This window comes from Ipomoea nil, unplaced genomic scaffold (genome assembly GCF_001879475.1).
Source record: "Ipomoea nil cultivar Tokyo-kokei standard unplaced genomic scaffold, Asagao_1.1 scaffold3314, whole genome shotgun sequence".
NCBI lineage: Eukaryota > Viridiplantae > Streptophyta > Magnoliopsida > Solanales > Convolvulaceae > Ipomoea > Ipomoea nil.
Window position 1 is genome coordinate 2,364,809 of NW_017619742.1, and position 6,937 is coordinate 2,371,745.

Sequence of the window (6,937 nt, forward strand, 5' to 3'; positions counted from 1 at the left end):
ATGCACTCATTATTTTATGTTGTAATTCCACTATGGTACTTTGGTTAAAGAATATAAAAAAAAAATGACAACTTTTCTAGACAAATTTATTTATTGAAATCATTTTCATCTTTGAAGTCTGTAGATAATAAACAATTTGTTGGTAAGTTTCATTTACAATTTTAATCTACATCTGAATTCTTTTTCTTTTTTTTATTAACATGTTTGACGTTATTGGTAGGGTCGTTGAGATATACTCCCCATTGGATAAGATCATTACAGGGAAGCTTTCTTAACTTATTGATTTTCTAATTGTACGTGGATACAAAGTAAATTATCTAATTTTGTTATTTTTATTGTATTTTGTATATGTATTTTTTATTAAGAACTCCGTAGTTTATTTGTTTATAGGGACAATCAATTGAAAGCTACAGTGTGGGATCAACATATACCAAGGCCAAGAGTTGAAACTTTTTTTTTTTTTTTAAATTATGGCCTTGCAAATCCTATGGTTGTTCTTATGCAATTGTGTAGAGTTAAAAATGATACGAAGAGTTAATCTAAACACAAGTATTTTAATTTTTCTTTATATTTGAAAGTGTTTGAATAAGGACAAGTAATGAATGTTCTTTTTGATTAGCCAATTATGTCAAGATATGTAACTCTTGATACACAGCTCATTTTCAATCAAGATTTCCAAAGTTTTTGTGATTTTTTAGAAAGGTAAATTTATTATGTCTTAATCATTATCATAATGTTTTTATCATTTATTTTTGTACATATTTTGTTTATGATTGTCATTTTTTTTTCAGTTTATGTGTTGATTAGACCCCTCTAATAAAAATTATGGATATTTATGAGATGATTGAGGTAAACAATAGCAATAATTTTTTTTTATATAAATTGATGCAGTGGCATCAAATTAGAAAATCATCTTTTGCCACTTTTTAAAATGATTTATTAGTATAAATTGTCACACTTTAAAATGTATTTTTTTTAATGTTAATAAATAAATTAGCTTAAAATAATACATTAAAATCTAAAGGATAAGCAAAGTATAATTTAAAGTATAAAATAAAGCCAAAGTTGTACACGTTTGCAAAGTGATGGAGCATTGTAATAGTCTTAGTGCATCCAAATAAAGGCATCATTTAACTGATTATTTCTTTCTTATCTCACATTAAAGGTTCAATACTGCAGATATATATAAAGTATTAGTAATGACATTGGTACGGCTAAATGTGTATATAACTAATTATTTATTGATTTAAGATCAAAGAGTGCCCTATATGATCTTAGAGCTCAAATTTTACTTCCAGATATATTAGTTACATTCTATAATATAATAATATTTTTTGTAACATTATTGTTTGCAAATTCTCTGTATTTTTTTTACGTATTTATAATATCGTGTAGAAAAGACATTAATTAATTAGGTAATAACATAATAGCATAATTGGTAATATTATGTATGGTATTACCATGTAGAATTTTTGGATGTTTATCACCAACTAATTTAATACAACTTATTTTGTAAGCAAATATAAAGTAGAAATCAACTAAAATCTTGGTAATATTGTTTCCATATTCAATGCTCTCACATAACATAATACCCTATATAACAATTTTAAACAATTTATAAATATAACCAATTCATATATATATATATATATATATATATATATATATATATATATATATATATATATATATATATATATATATATATATATATATATATATGTTACAACCTCACGGTCAAATCTATACTATAATTAAAAACAAAATCCTATTTATTTGATTTCTTGTCCAAACAATACTAAATAGTAAAGGTAAATTAAAAAAAGAATGAAAAAAGGAACATAAATATTTCACAATAATATTTTACATCATCAATTAAAAATGGAATGGAAATTAGGTAAATTGGAAAAAGAAATGAATATTAATAATTTACTGAAAATTAAAATTAAAAATAAAAAAAAGGAATTGAAGTTAGGTTAATTGGAAAAGAAAATGAATATTAATAATTGACTGAAAATAAAAATGATCCATAATTGACTAAAATGAAAAAGGAAATGTTCAGATTATTGCATTTTAATTTTTCACAATAATATTATACAGTATAATACATCAAATCACAATTATGTCATAAATCTTTCACAATTTTAAACAATGAAATGGAAATTAAAAATAAAACGAAAATATTTTAATAATAATATTCTACATCATCAAGTAAAAGTAAATTAAAAATAAAAAGGAAATATTTACATAATAATATTCTACATCATCAATAGTAAATACATATTTTAAACAATAGTAAAGGTAAATTAAAAATGAAACCAGAATATTTCAATACTAATATTCTACATCATCAATTAAAAATGGAACGAAAATTATGTAAAAATATCACTGCATCTGATATTCTAATTGACTAATTGAATGAAAATAAAATAAAATAAAAAGAATAATTGGCTGAAAATGAATATGGCATTACAAATTGACTAAAAATATAAAAATAAATGAATACTTTGACTGCAAATAAAAAATGAACCATAATTGATTAATATGAAAAAAAATGGTTTGATCATTGCATTTTAATTAAAAATGGAGCGGAAACTAAAATTTGACGGAAATATTTCAATAATATTTCTACATCATAAATAGTAAATATTTTAAACAATATTAAAGATAAATTAAAAATGGAACGTAAATATTTCAATAATAATATTATACATCATCAATTAAAAAATGAACGAAAATTAGGTAAAAATATCACTGCATATGATATTCTAATTGACTAATTGACTAAAAATATAAAAGAATAATTTGCTGAAAATGAGTTTGATATTACTAATTGACTTAAAATATAAAAGGATCGCTAATTGACTAATACTCTACCATTATATATTTTCACCCGAGTCACCTATCCTGATGGACTGAATGTGTTAGCTAGCTCTATACGATGATGGGCAGGATTGCATTGCTACAACCAATGTCATCTACAAACAGATTTCAATAATGTGTAAATACAATCGTTGATATTATGTTTTTTTAAATGACAAAATTGCTATATATCTAGACAAAAACATATATATATATATATATATATATATATTCCATACAAATGAATTAAGATAGCAATTCATTCCTATAACTGAGTTGCTAGAGAATGAACATATTTGCCTAATTTATAAAAAAAAAAAAATACTAAATAATGATAAATAAAATATCCAAAGTTACAGCATCGCATGCGTACATCTACACATTAACTATTAATTTGAGCAATTATTTGCTCAAATTCAAACAATGATAACATCAAAACACATAAATAATCCAAATTATATCTTCAATTGCACTGTATAATATTTGATGTTCTAATTTAAATAATTATATATCAATCTAAATATTTTTAATATATTATAACAAATCCATCCCGTGCATCGCACGGGCGAAAATACTAGTACAATTAAATAAAAAGAAATTAATGTTTCTTAAATTTCAATACAAAATTGGCGGCGGTTTTTATAACCGTCGCTAAATACTCATTTGAGGCGGTTGTATATAACCGCCGCTAAGTATATGTCGCTAAAAATCTAATTTGTTGTAATGGTTCAGTTGGAATATTTTTATTGATAAGATGAATAATCATATATCTGTATAGTTGATATTAAAAGAATAAGTGTCAATTACTATATAGTTATTTTTGGACACAATCTGTCATTGCTAGTGCACTCAAAATATATTCCAGTACTAGAAAATAATTATAGTGCACTGAAAATCAAAATTAGAATAACTGTAAAGCACATTAAATTTATAGAAAAACATGAAACTAAGGAAAATACTGAATATTGTAAATATAACTCAAGTTAGATATAATTGTGAGGTAAAGAACAATTGCGACAAACAACAAAAGTGCAATGTAGAAAATAAGCTATAAAGAAATCAAATAAAAAATTTAAGGTTCGGTACCAGTAAGAATGAGAACTGAACGGCGGAGCAGGCATCAAGGAATTTGGATTTACTTCTATTTTATTGTTGTTGTTATTATTATTGTAAGTGTAAAAGTATTTACACATTAAAACCTTATTGGCTATTTTATTTTGTAAGTGATGTTATTAGTTTAATTAAAGAATTAATTTATAGTTGATAGATTTATTTTGGACCATGTAATGTGAAATTAGTGGACAGTATGAATTGGTCAGCAATCAGCGCATGGAAGTTTTCAAAGAGACAAAATGGTGTGGCTGAGAATTATTCGAACAAAGCAAAAGGCTATGATAAAGGAATTCAAATGAAGGCTTACTGTCTACTATATAAAGAAGCTGTTCGAAAGAAGAAATTGCCAACTTTGATATTATTATTTACGAGAGCTCTCCTGATTTACAAAGCTATTCATTTTAATGTGGTTTATTATTTAATTCTTAAGAATAGTTAATCTGTACTACATGATCAGTACGTGGTACTGCTGAAGTATCTTGTGAAGATTGTTCGGGTATTCGTGTGTCAGTCCTGGATAGGTGTTAGAAAGAGTGGTAGTGGTAAAGGCTGGAGGCCATCTTCATTTACCTCTTGTAATACTCCTTTTGGTGAACATCTATAGTGGATTGGGCAGACATGGGTTGCCCCGCAGACATGGGTTGCCCCGCAGACGTATGAGAAGGAGCTCCGAACTGCGTAACAATTTCTTTGTGTTTTTAAATTACTTTATGCTTTCTGCAGTTATTATTTACACTTGCTTAATCGAGTTTAATTAATTAACATAACTGGTGCATAACTTGAATAACGAGTAAAAACACATTGCTTTTATTTTTCAAGTGTCACGGTGCAATTTCAATTGGTATCAGAGCCTGTAGACTTAATCTATTAGTCTATCGATCTGGCGAATCCGTGCCTCTTGAACTTATCTCTTCAGCGGCTCTTTTTATTTATCTGTTTATTGCTTATTTGTTTGATCTCACGGGGTGTTAAGTGTTGCAGAATGGATCGAACTAAAGCCATTCCCCAGTTGACCGGCGACAACTACGCATATTGGAAGGCTCGCACCCGTACGCATCTAAAAGCTCAAGGTGAAGCCGTATGGCGGTCTGTGGTGTCAGGTTGGACACATCCCACTAAACCCAGTTCCAGCACTGATGGAACAGAAGTAGCTAAGCCTGAGACTAAGTGGACTCAAATAGAGATGACCAATGCTGGAAACAATGATAAGGCTTTAGACACAATTTATTCTCTTATGCATGAAAGTCAGTTTTCAATTGTTGCAGGTATTCCTTCGGCTAAAGGTGCTTTGGGGGCTCTTGAGTCTACTTACGAAGGAACTACATCGGTAAAACAGTCAGAGCTGCAGCTGGTCCAGTCAAAATTCGAAGAACTTCGCATGAATGAGGATGAGACAATCATCGACTTTCACACTCGCGTACAGGAACTGTCGAATCGCGCAATGGTCCTTGGTGAACCATTCTCGCAAGCAAAACTTGTTAAGAAAATACTGAGATCTCTACCTCCCAGGTTTCGAATGAAAGTCACAGCCATCCAAGAGCATGATGGCTGGGAGAATAAAATTGTTACTCAGCTAATGGGAAATCTTAAAACATATGAAATGGAGATTCTAACTGATCATACGAAAAAAACAAAAAAATGTTGCTTTTGCCGCTGAAGAAAATAATGTTGTATCCGATTCAGATGAAACTAGTGATGATACAGTTGCGTTCTTGACTAAACAGTTTACCAAAATTTTGAAACAGGTATCCAAAAACACACGCAACAGAAATTCACAAAAGGGAGCAACGTCGTTCAAAACTGTGCCTAGGACAGGGGCGTCAAACTTCAAACAGTCTGTCTCACGTCCAGGACAGTCCAAAGAAAGGTCCAACGATAAAGGAATCAAGTGTTATGAATGCGAGGGCTTTGGACATGTACATGCTGAGTGTGCCACCTATCTTCGACGCAAAAAATCTATGTCAGCCATTACCTGGAGTGATGACGAGCCTGACGTTAAACAAACTGGATCGGATGTCGAAGAAATCTCGGGTAATTTTGTTGCATTTACAGCACGAGTTACTGGCAGTTCAGAACCCATTGAAGACTCAGAAGGTGGTGAATATGTCTCTGCAGAAGATGTGGAACTAAATACTTTATCTTTTGAAGCTGAGTTTAATAAGTTGTACCCCAAATGGGAAGCATTAAGAAAAATGAACTGCAAACTAGCTAGTGAAATAGAGATTGTAACCAATGCAAATAAAGTATATCAAACTCAAGTAGCTGATAGGAATGTATTGCTTAAAGAAGCAGCTGATCGAGAGGAAAGACTACAAAATGAAGTACAAACTGGAAATGTACTACTTAAGGAGGCCGCTGACCGAGAAGCAAAACTCCAGCAAGAAGTACAGACCTTGAAACAGGAGCTCAGCACCTACAAACGACAAATCCAAATGATGGATACCACTTCAACACTTGATAAGATTCTTGATTCCGGCATAAAGTCTTCTGCAAAATTTGGTTTGGGCTTCACTGGAAGTAACTCCAAAGATAAGACTGTATTTGTCAAAGCATCCGGACCTGATCCAGACGACATCCCTGAATCCAGCACTATGAAACGCTCCTATGGTAAAGTAAGCATAAATAAGATATGTTATAAATTATATAATCCCGTTTGCCACTATTGCAGGTTACGCGGACATACCAGACCTGAATGCTACTATTTCTACAAGGATCAAAGAATCGAGAAGTTTAGGCACAAGAGCATACAACCTTTCACAAAACAGATTTGGGTTAAAAAGACTGATTATATATCGTTTGTTTCATTTCATACTAAAAGTGCAGGAAGAGAAGAGAAATGGTAATTTGACAGCGGGTGTTCCCGTCACATGACAGGAAATGTCAAATTCCTGAACAACGTAAATACCAGTAAAGGTGAAGTTACTTTTGGTGACGGTGTCAAAGGTCAGGTGACTGGCGTATG